At 52.5% G+C, this 14,773-nt stretch overlaps 1 long non-coding RNA gene across 1 annotated transcript; it reads left to right on the top strand.

The window, feature by feature from the left end:
- Window positions 1–1,676: 1,676 nt before the first annotated feature.
- On the top strand, window positions 1,677–14,451 carry LOC144817949 (uncharacterized). The gene is made up of 4 exons (XR_013607006.1): window positions 1,677–1,947; window positions 7,059–7,248; window positions 9,007–9,180; window positions 13,829–14,451. It is a non-coding gene; the product is annotated as an uncharacterized LOC144817949 (long non-coding RNA).
- The last annotated feature ends 322 nt before the right edge of the window (window positions 14,452–14,773 follow it).

Raw genomic sequence — 14,773 nt, 5'->3', positions numbered from 1 at the left:
TGTTTCTGTCATTGCATCCAGAAATGTGATACAACAAGTAACATCATACCTACAACCAGGCCCGGTTCTACTGCATCTACATTTTAAAGTTCTGAGTGGGGACGTGTGGGTGGTTCGAGCAAAGGAGAGAGAGAGCGAGAGAGAGAAAGAGAGGGGGAGAGAGAAAGAGAGAGAGAACGATAGAGAGGGAGAGAGAGAAAGAAAAAGGGAGAGGGAGAGGGAGATAAAAGAGAGAGAGAGGGGGCGAGAAAGAGAGAGGGAGAGAGAAAGAGAGAGGGAGAGAGAAAGAGAGAGAAAAAGAGAGAGAGCGAGCGAGAGAGAGAGAGAAAGAGGGGGAGAGAGAGAGAGAGATAGAGCAAGAGGGAGAGAGAAAGAGAGAGAGTGAAAGAGAGCAAAAGAGAGAGTGAATGTGGTGCTACAAGGCTGAGAGTAAGTTTAATATTGACTGGACATTAACCCCTTCCACGCTAATGACAAAGCCAGCTCGTCATGGGCGTTACCTGCGCTACGCGGATGACGAGCTGGCTTTGTCATAAACCGCGCATTTTTGAAATTCCAGCGCACAGCGGGAAAACGCGGTAGCGCGGAAGCGGTTAAAAGATGAAGTGAGTGGGGAAAGAGAGAGTGGCAAACAAGAATTTAAGTGGGTCGGGTCTTAGCACCGGAGGAAATTAGAAAGAGCAACTGGAACAGGTTCTTTTTCAGGCTCTATATGCAGTGGCGTAGCTACGGGGGGCGGCACTATTTTGCAGGCGGCCGCGCGGCATTGGTGGCCCGTTGCAGCGGCCTTTATAAGTTATTTGGGGACACTCACTGTCTGATACTTTACATTAGTGTCAGTCAGTGTCTCCAGTCCCCAAATAAATTATAAAGGCCGCCGCAATGGGCCACCAGTCAATCAGAGTACAGCCCAGGCCTGACGTCACCAGGTCGAGACATGAGTGACACCTGCTGGGCAGGGCCTGCCCTCAGTGGGCCTGCCACCCCACCCACTCCCTATTATGCCACTGACACCTCTTGGCAGCCGCCTGGGACACTATGCTCCGAGCATCACGCCTGGGCATTTAGTATCAAATTGGTGCCCTCTGCTAGAGTGGGACCCGAACGCTGGCGCCAGTCTATCAGGTCACGTGAACAGACTCAGACAATGTTGCACCATTCGGACTCAGCGTGAGGTAGGCTCTACCGTTATGTTTTTTTTATTTTTTATTTCCTGCCAATGACCTGGCCCCCAGGAGCTGCTCGTGCTGCCGGCGGGAGTTTGATTGTCCTCCCTCCCTGACCTCGACACCTTCAGGGCAGCCACGGTGTTCTATAATCCACTGTCCCCCATGTGGCAGTGTCCCCTCATCGTTGTGCGCATGCGCACTAATGGTGCGCATGCGCATTTTAATTTTCATGACGTCTCACTACCCCGCCCATCAGGGACTGTACCCCCTGTTTGTGCACACATTTACGCAAGTGTGGGTGGGGCCAGTTCTATGTTGCCCGTCGCGCGCGCGAGCTCCTCCGCCGCTGTGATTAGTCAGCTCTGGCAGGCGCTGCGATGGCGCTTCCTACCAGAGGCAGCCTCGGCGGCAGAGGGGCAGCGCTGCGGGCGGACGCGCCTGAGGCGACCCTGCTTTGACCGGCGGCAGCAGCAGCAGCATGTCCCGCTGCGGCTGACGGGGGAGCCCGGGGCTGCCGCCACCTCTCCGCCGACCCCCGCCCGTGAGCCTGAGGCGACCCTGCTTTGACCGGCGGCAGCAGCAGCATGTCCCGCTGCGGCTGACGGGGGAGCCCGGGGCTGCCGCCACCTCTCCGCCGACCCCCGCCCGTGAGCATGGAGCCCGCCGCCGCCGTGCCCCCGCTCAAGGAGGTGCACTGGAGTTCGGCCTCGCTGCCCCTGGACCAGCTCATCAGCTCCTACAGGCTGGCGGCTGCCCCAGGTAGTGCGTCTGGACACCGGTGAGTGCAGCGGCGCCGCGCCGGGAGGGGCCTGTGGGAAGCGGGGAGCCAGGGTCCGACGCACCGGCTACGGTCACTGGCTGTGCAGGCGGCACCGGGCGCAACCAGCAGCTCTCCTGACTGACCTCAGCCTCCCCTTCAAAGGAATGGCTGCGGCATCAGCTCTGGAGATTTTAATTCATATTAGAGTAGAATTCCTTTCTTAGGTATTACAACGTTCAACAGAAGTGCAGGTGACTTAAATACCAAGGGACAGATTTAAAAGCCCCTTGCGCCACTTTTGCGTCACTTTTCCTATGTTAAAAATGACGCAAAAGTGGCGCAAGGGGCTTGTAAATAAGCCCCCAAGTTTGGGGGGCGGTCAAGGTTGCGAATTTGCAACCGAGACACAACCAACTTTATTTCTCCTTGGACTCCAATTAGGAGTGATATTGTACTTGGGACAAGTTGAGGATGGTTGCTTGTCTAAAAAGAAGCCGATCTCTTGTTCAAAACGAAGACAGACTTGTGTGAAGTAGTTACCGTCCCACCGTCTCCCTACCTCCTTGCTGTTGTGAGTACCAGTGTTCTGAATATGATAGGTCGCTGAGGAGTCCTGGTGCTGTAATTATGCCATACATCCCCACCGGACGCTTGTGTGGCATGGATCTCTACCTGGCATGCCCCTCAACTCTGCTTCATTTTCTGATGATTTGTTTGTTGGGCTACAAGAGAGTAGTAGAATTGGGGGTCTCTCTATCGCCCTCTCTTTCTATCGCCCTCTCTCTCTCTCTCTCTATCGCCCTCTCTATCTCTCTCTCTCTATCGCCCCCTCTCTCTCTATCGCCCTCTCTCTCTCTCTATCGCTCTCTCTCTCTCTCTATCGCCCTCTCTCCCTCTATCGCTCTCTCTATCGCCCTCTCTCCCTCTCTCTATCGCCCTCTCTCCCTCTCTCTATCGCCCTCTCTCCCTCTCTCTATCGCCCTCTCTCCCCCTCTCTATCGCCCTCTCTCCCCCTCTCTATCGCCCTCTCTCCCCCTCTCTATCGCCCTCTCTCCCCCTCTCGCCCTCTCTCTCTCTATCGCCCTCTCTCTCTCTCTATCGCCCTCTCTCTCTCTCTATCGCCCTCTCTCTCTCTCTATCGCCCTCTCTCTCTCTCTATCGCCCTCTCTCTCTCTCTATCGCCCTCTCTCTCTCTCTATCGCCCTCTCTCTCTCTCTCTATCGCCCTCTCTCCCTCTCTCTATCGCCCTCTCTCCCTCTCTCTATCGCCCTCTCTCCCTCTCTCTATCGCCCTCTCTCCCTATCGCCCTCTCTCCCTCTCTCTATCGCCCTCCCTCTCTCTATCGCCCTCTCTCCCTCTCTCGCCCTCTCTCCCTCCCTCTATCGCCCTCTCTCCCTCCCTCTATCGCCCTCTCTCCCTCTCTCTATCGCCCTCTCTCCCTCTCTCTATCGCCCTCTCTCCCTCTCTCTATCGCCCTCTCTCCCTCTCTCTATCGCCCTCTCTCCCTCTCTCTATCGCCCTCTCTCCCTCTCTCTATCGCCCTCTCTCCCTCTCTCTATCGCCCTCTCTCCCTCTCTCTATCGCCCTCTCTCCCTCTCTCTATCGCCCTCTCTCCCTCTCTCTATCGCCCTCTCTCCCTCTCTCTATCGCCCTCTCTCCCTCTCTCTATCGCCCTCTCTCCCTCTCTCTATCGCCCTCTCTCTCTCTATCGCCCTCTCTCTCTCTATCGCCCTCTCTCTCTCTATCGCCCTCTCTCTCTCTATCGCCCTCTCTCTCTCTATCGCCCTCTCTCTCTCTCTATCGCCCTCTCTCTCTCTCTATCGCCCTCTCTCCCTCTCTGTCGCCCTCTCTCTCCCTCTCTCTCTCCCTCTCTCTCTCCCTCTCTCTCTCGCCCTCTCTCTCTCCCTCTCTCTCTCGCCCTCTCTCTATCGCCCTCTCTCTATCGCCCTCTCTCTATCGCCCTTTTTCGCCCTCTCTCCCTCTCTCTATCGCCCTCTCTCCCTCTCTCTATCGCCCTCCCTCTCTCTATCGCCCTCCCTCTCTCTATCGCCCTCCCTCTCTCTATCGCCCTCCCTCTCTCTATCGCCCTCCCTCTCTCTATCGCCCTCCCTCTCTCTATCGCCCTCCCTCTCTCTATCGCCCTCTCTCTCCCTCTCTCTCTATCGCCCTCTCTCCCTCTCTCTATCGCCCTCTCTCCCTCTCTCTATCGCCCTCTCTCTATCGCCCTCCCTCTCTCTATCGCCCTCCCTCTCTCTATCGCCCTCCCTCTCTCTATCGCCCTCCCTCTCTCTATCGCCCTCCCTCTCTCTATCGCCCTCCCTCTCTCTATCGCCCTCCCTCTCTCTATCGCCCTCCCTCTCTCTATCGCCCTCCCTCTCTCTATCGCCCTCCCTCTCTCTATCGCCCTCCCTCTCTCTATCGCCCTCCCTCTCTCTATCGCCCTCCCTCTCTCTCTCTCTATCGCCCTCCCTCTCTCTCTCTCTATCGCCCTCTCTCTATCGCCCTTTCTCGCCCTCTCTCCCCCTCTCTATCGCCCTTTCTCGCCCTCTCTCCCTCTCTCTATCGCCCTCTCTCTATCGCCCTCTCTCTATCGCCCTCTCTCCCCCTCTCTATCGCCCTTTCTCGCCCTCTCTCCCTCTCTCTATCGCCCTCTCTCTATCGCCCTCTCTCCCTCTCTCTATCGCCCTCCCTCTCTCTATCGCCCTCCCTCTCTCTATCGCCCTCCCTCTCTCTATCGCCCTCCCTCTCTCTATCGCCCTCCCTCTCTCTATCGCCCTCCCTCTCTCTATCGCCCTCCCTCTCTCTATCGCCCTCCCTCTCTCTATCGCCCTCCCTCTCACTATCGCCCTCCCTCTCTCTATCGCCCTCCCTCTCTCTATCGCCCTCCCTCGCCCTCCCTCTCTCTATCGCCCTCTCTCTCTCTATCGCCCTCTCTCTCTCTATCGCCCTCTCTCTCTCTATCACCCTCTCTCTCTCTATCGCCCTCTCTCTCTATCGCCCTCTCTCTCTCTATCGCCCTCTCTCTCTCTATCGCCCTCTCTCTCTCTATCGCCCTCTCTCTCTCTATCGCCCTCTCTCTCTCTATCGCCCTCTCTCTCTCTATCGCCCTCTCTCTCTCTATCGCCCTCTCTCTCTCTATCGCCCTCTCTCTCTCTATCGCCCTCTCTCTCTCTATCGCCCTCTCTCTCTCTCTCTATCGCCCTCTCTCTCTCTCTCTATCGCCCTCTCTCTCTCTCTCTATCGCCCTCTCTCTCTCTCTCTATCGCCCTCTCTCTCTCTCTCTATCGCCCTCTCTCTCTCTCTCTATCGCCCTCTCTCTCTCTCTCTATCGCCCTCTCTCTCTCTATCGCCCTCTCTCTCTCTATCGCCCTCTCTCTCTCTCTATCGCCCTCTCTCTCTCTCTATCGCCCTCTCTCTCTCTCTATCGCCCTCTCTCTCTCTCTATCGCCCCCTCTCTCTCTCTATCGCCCTCCCTCCCTCTCTCTCTCTATCGCCCTCCCTCTCTCTCTCTATCGCCCTCCCTCTCTCTCTCTATCGCCCTCCCTCTCTCTCTCTATCGCCCTCCCTCTCTCTCTCTATCGCCCTCCCTCTCTCTCTCTATCGCCCTCCCTCTCTCTCTCTATCGCCCTCCCTCCCTCTCTCTATCGCCCTCCCTCCCTCTCTCTATCGCCCTCCCTCCCTCTCTCTATCGCCCTCCCTCCCTCTCTCTATCGCCCTCCCTCCCTCTCTCTATCGCCCTCCCTCCCTCTCTCTATCGCCCTCCCTCCCTCTCTCTATCGCCCTCCCTCCCTCTCTCTATCGCCCTCCCTCCCTCTCTCTATCGCCCTCCCTCCCTCTCTCTATCGCCCCCTCTCTCTATCGCCCTCCCTCCCTCTCTCTATCGCCCTCCCTCCCTCTCTCTATCGCCCTCCCTCCCTCTCTCTATCGCCCTCCCTCCCTCTCTCTATCGCCCCCTCTCTCTATCGCCCTCCCTCTCTCTCTCTATCGCCCTCCCTCTCTCTCTCTATCGCCCTCCCTCTCTCTCTCTATCGCCCTCCCTCTCTCTCTCTATCGCCCTCCCTCTCTCTCTCTCTATCGCCCTCCCTCCCTCTCTCTATCGCCCTCCCTCCCTCTCTCTATCGCCCTCCCTCCCTCTCTCTATCGCCCTCCCTCCCTCTCTCTATCGCCCTCCCTCCCACTCTCTATCGCCCTCCCTCCCACTCTCTATCGCCCTCCCTCCCTCTCTCTATCGCCCTCCCTCCCTCTCTCTATCGCCCTCCCTCCCTCTCTCTATCGCCCTCCCTCCCTCTCTCTATCGCCCCCTCTCTCTATCGCCCTCTCTCTCTCTATCGCCCTCTCTCTCTCTCTATCGCCCTCTCTCTCTCTCTATCGCCCTCTCTCTCTCTCTATCGCCCTCCCTCTCTCTCTCTATCGCCCTCCCATCTCTCTCTATCGCCCTCCCTCTCTCTAGCGCCCTGTTCTCTTCTCTTCTCAAGTGCTGATCTGCTGCTCTCTTCCACCCTGCCTCCTTCTCTAACTCCCTGTTCTCTTGTCATATCACGTGCTGAACTGCTGCTCTCTTCCACCCTGCCTCCTTCTCTAACTCCCTGTTCTCTTGTCATCTCACGTGCTGAACTGCTGCTCTCTTCCACCCCGCCTCCTTCTCTAACTCCCTGTTCTCTTCTCTTCTCACGTGCTGATCTGCTGCTCTCTTCCACCACACCTCCTTCTTTAACTCCCTGTTCTCTTTTACTGTGCTTATCTGCTTTTCTCTTTCACCCCGCCTCCTTCTCTAACTCCCGGTTCTCTCAGACACAACCACACCACACACAACCAAACCACACGCGCAACCAGACACAACCACACACATGTTTATAAGCATTTTATCTTCTTTATTTCTCAAGCTCACTAATGCAAATGAAAACCTGTACAGCAGTGTCCTTACTGCAGTTTTCAGAATTGTAGCCAAGAAGTATCTACACCTACCAGAATGGCAACAATTGCTGCTTAGCCGACGAATTCCTTGACCACCCAACATTGGTTCTTGGATTATGCCTGCCATTATTATAAAACTGTTAACACATTTTTGCACACCATGTAACTTGCCTTATCTGCATACTCTCTGCTAATTTTATGTTATCAATTTGCAGGATTATGGCGGTATGCAGAGACCTGGAATTGTTGTCGACTACCAGACAAATCTGGTATTTGGTCGGCCTGCTGGAAGGTGGATGAAAAGAAAGATGATGCAATCGCTTAATAAACCCATTGGAGGGGCGTTTGTCGACAAAAAACCTAAATTGAGAAAACCTGGATCAAATGGCAATGCGGTCAAAAAAGGTATGTTTCTAGATAGACAGCTTCTGTTTTTTAGGTTTCGCCTCTCACCCCTGGACCAGAGTACCCCTACTCACCCCTAGATCTGAGCACCCGCTACTCACCCCTGGACCTGAGCACCCGCTACTCACCCCTGGACCTGAGCACCCGCTACTCACCCCTGGACCTGAGCACCCGCTACTCACCCCTGGACCTGAGCACCCGCTACTCACCCCTGGACCTGAGCACCCGCTACTCACCCCTGGACCTGAGCACCCGCCACTCAGCCCTGGACCTGAGCACCCGCCACTCAGCCCTGGACCTGAGCACCCGCCACTCAGCCCTGGACCTGAGCACCCGCCACTCAGCCCTGGACCTGAGCACCCGCCACTCAGCCCTGGACCTGAGCACCCGCCACTCAGCCCTGGACCTGAGCACCCGCCACTCAGCCCTGGACCTGAGCACCCGCCACTCAGCCCTGGACCTGAGCACCCGCCACTCAGCCCTGGACCTGAGCACCCGCCACTCAGCCCTGGACCTGAGCACCCGCCACTCAGCCCTGGACCTGAGCACCCGCCACTCAGCCCTGGACCTGAGCACCCGCCACTCAGCCCTGGACCTGAGCACCCGCCACTCAGCCCTGGACCTGAGCACCCGCCACTCAGCCCTGGACCTGAGCACCCGCCACTCAGCCCTGGACCTGAGCACCCGCCACTCAGCCCTGGACCTGAGCACCCGCCACTCAGCCCTGGACCTGAGCACCCGCCACTCACCCCTGGACCTGAGCACCCGCCACTCACCCCTGGACCAGAGTACCCCCACTCACCCCTAGATCTGAGCACCCGCCACGCACCCCTGAACCAGAGCACCCGCCACGCACCCCTGGCCAGAGCACCCGCCACGCACCCCTGGCCAGAGCACCCGCCACTCACCCCTGGATCTGAGCACACGCCACTCATCCGTGGACCAGAGCACCCCCCAGTTGAAAATTAACTTGGGTGAATCTGAAGGAGCTACATTTTAAGGTGTATTTCAGAGTGCAAAGTCTGTTACGATGAGACCCAGGGGCTTATTAGGTCTGTGGTGCATTGAACCTAGGGGGCAAGTCAGAAGTGCTCACTATATCCTAGTTGGCTATTATTACTAAACCTTAGGCTTCCATTAGAGTCTAATGGGCCCCTTTCACTTGGACGCAACGTGTTGCTTGTATCTGATTTAGGATATTACATAAAATGTGACAATCGTGGCAGATCAGCTCTTACCTGTGCCCTCAGCTCTTACCTGTGCCCTCAGCTCTTACCTGTGCCCTCAGCTCTTACACCTGTGCCCTCAGCTCTTACACCTGTGCCCTCAGCTCTTACACCTGTGCCCTCAGCTCTTACCCCTGTGCCCTCAGCTCTTACCCCTGTGCCCTCAGCTCTTACCCCTGTGCCCTCAGCTCTTACCCCTGTGCCCTCAGCTCTTACCCCTGTGCCCTCAGCTCTTACCCCTGTGCCCTCAGCTCTTACCCCTCAGCTCTTACCCCTCTGCCCTCAGCTCTTACCCTGTGCCACACATTGAATTGGAGATCTCTGCCTCGTTCACAGTTGATAGATGGACCATATCAGTAATATTCATTGGCAGTCTGGGATGGGACAAAAACCTGACTGGAGGTGGTAGGGGGGTTTTGGGGAACTTGGACGATCACATTGTTTAAAGTTTGTCACTGTTAATGTGTACTCGCCAGCCTGGCACGCTGCTGCAGCCGGTGACTGCTCCTCTGAACTCTTCTCTCTTTCCCAGAGCTTAACACCAAGATGATTGGCTTTGACGAGTTCTTGCCCATGCTGCAGACAATTGCGAAGAACAAGGACTAGGGTACCTACGATGACTTTGTGGAGGGGCTGAGGGTCTTCGACAAAGAAGCCAATGGCTCTGTGATGGGCGCTGAGTTGCGACATGTACTAGTCACTCTGGGTAAGAGGCCATTTTGGCACAGTACTATTTTCAAGGCAGAGTATAATTGACTGCTGAACTCCCCAGCCCCCCTGCAGTGTTCAGGGCCCCCCTTTCTGATTCCGAGCTTAGATTTCTACCCGCGTCTGGATATTACAGTTAATGTGCCCTGTTTCAGCCTAACAAAGTGTCCTATCAATCTCATTTAACTGTACATTCTTTTGGGGCGAGGGAGGACGGGGACACGGTTGGGTTACAAGTGGTTTTTGGATTGCCCCTTCTACAGGCTAGAGCTTTGACTGACTAATAGTTAGTCTTGGTGAGCCATGTCCTGGAAATTGGTGGCCTCCTTGTCTTGTGGGTAGCGGCCACTTCAGAACATCTGCTCTGTCTGGTTTTACCCTGGTGGCTGGCTAGTCTCATCAGCCAGTGCTGCTTCTGTGGCGGAAGTGTATTTGGTGGGTAAGTGCTGGGTCTGAAGCTGTGCGTGCTGCTGCATTCTGGGCAGTTAATCTGGAAGGTGTTTGATCGAAGCCTGTGTGCATTTTTGTCCTTTCCATTGTGCAGGTGAGAAGATGTGTGTGTGGCTGTGTCTGTGTGTGTGGCTGTGTCTGTGTGTGTGGCTGTGTCTGTGTGTGTGGCTGTGTCTGTGTGTGTGGCTGTGTCTGTGTGTGTGGCTGTGTCTGTGTGTGTGGCTGTGTCTGTGTGTGGCTGTGGCTGTGTCTGTGTGTGGCTGTGGCTGTGTCTGTGTGTGGCTGTGGCTGTGTCTGTGTGTGGCTGTGGCTGTGTCTGTGTGTGGCTGTGGCTGTGTCTGTGTGTGTGGCTGTGTCTGTGTGTGTGGCTGTGTCTGTGTGTGTGGCTGTGGCTGTGTGTGTGGCTGTGGCTGTGTCTGTGTGTGTGGCTGTGTCTGTGTGTGTGGCTGTGTCTGTGTGTGTGTGTGTGTGTGGCTGTGTGTGTGTGTGGCTGTGTGTGTGTGTGGCTGTGTGTGTGTGTGGCTGTGTGTGTGTGTGGCTGTGTGTGTGTGTGGCTGTGTGTGTGTGTGGCTGTGTGTGTGTGTGGCTGTGTGTGTGTGTGGCTGTGTGTGTGTGTGGCTGTGTCTGTGTGTGTGTGGCTGTGTCTGTGTGTGTGTGGCTGTGTCTGTGTGTGTGTGGCTGTGTCTGTGTGTGTGTGGCTGTGTCTGTGTGTGTGTGGCTGTGTCTGTGTGTGTGTGGCTGTGTCTGTGTGTGTGTGGCTGTGTCTGTGTGTGTGTGGCTGTGTCTGTGTGTGTGTGGCTGTGTCTGTGTGTGTGTGGCTGTGTCTGTGTGTGTGTGGCTGTGTCTGTGTGTGTGTGGCTGTGTCTGTGTGTGTGTGGCTGTGTCTGTGTGTCTGTGTGTGTGTGTGGCTGTGTGTGTGTGTGTGTGTGTGTGGCTGTGTCTGTGTGTGTGTGTGTGTGTGGCTGTGTCTGTGTGTGTGTGTGTGTGTGGCTGTGTCTGTGTGTGTGTGTGTGTGTGTGGCTGTGTCTGTGTGCGCGGCTGTGTCTGTGTGCGCGGCTGTGTCTGTGTGGGGCGCTCTGTCTGTGTGGGGCGCTCTGTCTGTGTGGGGCGCTCTGTCTGTGTGGGGCGCTCTGTCTGTGTGGGGCGCTCTGTCTGTGTGGGGCGCTCTGTCTGTGTGGGGCGCTCTGTCTGTGTGGGGCGCTCTGTCTGTGTGAGAGTGGCTCTATATGAATGTCAGTGCAATCCATCACGTCATTAACAATTACAGACCTTCACATCGCCAACACCTTGGCATTGGTTTGATAGTTGAAATAATTGGGCAGTGTGGTGGTTATAATATTAATTATGGGTATCTCGAAATAAAGGCTTTGTCAATGTGAAGGGCATGTCTTTGGAATTGGATGGCCTCTTCTCCCTATTTCATTTTTTTCCAAATCCTTCGGCTCTCTCATTGACCAATCTGTGTCCTTCAAAGGGCATGTCCAGAAAAGAGCACAGACTTCTGAGTCCCAGCTTACATTAAAGCACATTATAAAGCTTGCCCTTCATCTTAAACATTTGTGGTTCACGTTCCAGGAACTTGTCTTATCATTTGCCCAATGAGGCCCCACACTACTCTCCCACAGTTCTCATTAACACCTGTCAAAGTTTCTCTTACGCGGTCGCTTTTCTAATCGCCAACAACAGACAATGTGAGCTTGTTTGCCCTTCTTTGAAATAATTACATGAGTTCCCTCTCCATTTCATAATCCACCTCGAAGTGTGTTGTGTGAGCTACAAGGCACTTCTCTTGAGTAAACCTGAATGCATTGCCTCTAAACATGGCTGGTGGACCAAACACTGCTGGCAGTTCATCTCTGGCTATGTTCTGTTATCTGCCGACATTCCATTAAATTCAGAGGCTGCTGTTTCATGATACTTTGATTTGCATCTCTGCACCACCACTGCCATGCACACACACACCACCACTGCCATGCACACACGGACACCAAAAAAGAATTTATGCAAAACATTGTCCTTTACAATGCCAGTAACTCAAACTTAAATGCTGCGAGACCTATTGCATTGCAAATGCTTATTTTATATAGCTTTGCTTTTGAAGCAATTGCACCTCCTTGTCTTTATCTTACGATGTTTACAGCTAAAGCACGAGTGCGTCAAAGGTCTCGCATTTGAGAGACTTTGATCTATTTGCATTGTAAATGACAATGTTTTTTTATTTGTCTTCAGAAAATCTACCAGAGGTTTTTCAAACCATTCAATCAGACTCGGTGTAACCCGTTGCCTTGCAGTCTGCCTTGGAGTCCTGCTCGCCTTGTCTCTTGGCTGTGCTCTTTTCCCTTGAGGGTTTCAGGTCACGGCCTGCTTGGTGGGGTTTGATTGCTTGCTTGTGGAGGGAGCGAGATTGCGGGTCATTCCCTAATAAGAGTCCCTGGTGTTTTTTAAACGCTTATCTGGCACACCCTGGTGGCAGAGTAGTTTCTAAAGGGTTTCTGTCCACATTGAAGGCCTTCTCTTCTAGGTTCCAACCAAGTTATTGTAGTTGAACTAGCAGTATGTGTATAAATTAACGTTTATTTATCTAAAAAAAATTCCAGGCTTACAAGGAACAAATAAAAAGGGAGAGCGTACTCATTGCTACAAGTATCCTAAACAACCCAACAGTCAAGTCCTGGTGCGTTTTCAGCTTGCCCTCGTGGGTGACTGGGATACCGAGTCCTGAGAGAGAGATACCAGCCCTCCAGCATTCTAAATCCCAAGTACTGAACTGACTAAAACCGTATAGAGAATTCTTGAGTCAGATTCTTGGCAAAACAAACTTAACTTAAACTGCTACTTACTTACTCCCTCCCACGTATTAGGCTTAGGTCAGGTACACCGGGGTAGGTGTAGTTAGAAGCACCATTGACGATTAGTCAATGTATATATGTATGTATATCTTTTATCCATTTTAAAGTATCATATGGCTAAGAAACCATATCAATGCTTTTACAGTATTATTTTATAATCCTGCTTTTACTATATGCATTCTACTTAACCCTAAGTATTGCAATTGTAGCGATTCATTTCTCTTGTATGAGAAAAGAGACTGATCAATAAATAACACCTTTTATTGAAAACGCCCGTCTCTTTTTTTCTCTACAATCTGGTGAAACTAAGAATGCACGTATTGACTGAGTAAAATAGCTGTCTTTTGTTTTCACACGACTCTAGAGATGTACTCTTGATCAGGGAGAGCAAAGTTGTCATGTTCTATGGTTGTCAGAAACTAAATCCCTTCTTGTCTATCCAGGGAGGTTAAAATCCTCCTCGCCTATTCGAGAAAGTTTCTAGTGAACTCTGAGCTAGCTGGCACACAAAATTTAAGTCTAATATAGTCCGTAGAAGACCTAGTTACCCTCTGTCCTACGTCTATACTATTGAAGATATTATTCCAATGCTCAGAGCCTATTGGGAATATAGGAACTACACTACACCCCACTGACCCCACTGGTGCGGCCCTCAGGCACAAACCACAGTGTAAATTTGGCCCCTGAGAGAACGTTTGTGAGTACCCATGACCTATGCTGTGCTTCCAAGCGCTGAGATACCCCCCTGGGGGTGATTCAAGCGCTATACACATTAAATAAAATCATTAATTAAATTAAACAGGTACACATGCTGCAAACGGATAAGTTAGTTACTATCAACAATTAGCTTGCAGCCTGTAATGCTGTGGATGCACTTGCACCCTTCCTGCCACCAGGGCTCACACTGCATATTGAATGTTCAGATCTGTGTACTCCTTCCTCAGCTTTGCAAATAACACTTCTTCCGTACTGAGTTTCACCCAAAAAATTGTAGTTTCGCAGGAAATGAATTTCTTGGAAATGTGATGCCCACCCTCAATATTCCAGTCATCGCCCCCTCTGTACAAGGACTCCTCGGAGCTCATGGGCGTTCATAGACCTGGCATGGATTTTTCCATCCTATGGTCTGTCTGGACATACTCTAAAATTTAGAAGTCCTGCATATGTTCTCCCCGTTGTAAGATGCCTTTTCTAATAATATATTCTTTCTGCTTTTTTGTGATCTGAAATCTGATTTCTTTACTTGCACTGTACACAAGACTTTTGCTGTTACTTTTGTAATAGTTGGTGTGCATTTGTTCTTGAGAATTTTGCTAAAGATGGTTTAAAACTTGTGTTTACTTTTAGGGTGAGAATCCCTTTGAAATCGTTGAACAAACGGGAGAATCGGTAGTTGAGGAAACAACTGATGCGAATGATGAAGACAATGACCAAAACGAAAAGGAGGACATTGATGGTGAAAACGATGAAAATGAGGAGCAGATAATGTGGAGGCAGAAAGTGCAGATGCGGATGATGCTGCTGACCCAAATGATTACTCTGGGGACTTAACAACCACTGATGAAAAGTAGTTGAGAAACTGCCCTGAAAGACCAAACACTTTAGCACACTGCATTGGTGGACTTTAAGAACAATTTTCCGCAAAGTTGAGCAGTTCGTTCACCCTGCATGCATTCCACTTCTGTTTTAATTGCCTATGGGCAAACCGGTTTTAAGTTTAGTTTTTTTATTAAACTAAAGCTTGTATTAAGCACAGCAAATGCGTCAGTATTCTTCCAGTGTAAATTGATTTGTTCATGGTTACGTTTTGAGGAAATTTGAGCAGTTTGGGTTCTAAACATTCCAATGTGATTTTTTTTTCTCAGTTTTTAGCGCCCAATGTAGTGTTGTATATAATTCAAGCTGTTGTAGCAAAGAAACCCTGATTATGTCCTGCAGTAATAAAGGCTTACAACAAGATTATACACTTATTTTGCACCTCTCCTATATGGTACTGTCTACCTCAAAGAACGGGTACACTCAAGGTGGTGTATAATGTGTTTTATGCCCGGAGGTAGCGCCCCAGGGGGGAGCACTTGCCTGTTTAATGCTGATCAAAGGCTCTTTGCTGAGGTGTGAGATTGGAGAGGGGGGCCGAGGGTATTCTGGGTGACGAGGTGTTACTGTAAGGCCTGGTAGCCTCTGGATAATGAGCAGAGGTGGGGATGGCAAGAAATATCCGCTCTGCCTATGGGGGCCTTGTGACACCAGCTGGGTGATTCACCCACCGAGGTGTTCCTTTCTTGCTTTAAA

Source organism: Lissotriton helveticus, chromosome 2_1, assembly GCF_964261635.1.
Source record: "Lissotriton helveticus chromosome 2_1, aLisHel1.1, whole genome shotgun sequence".
Lineage (NCBI taxonomy): Eukaryota > Metazoa > Chordata > Amphibia > Caudata > Salamandridae > Lissotriton > Lissotriton helveticus.
This window is presented reverse-complemented; position numbering and strand designations above follow the sequence as displayed.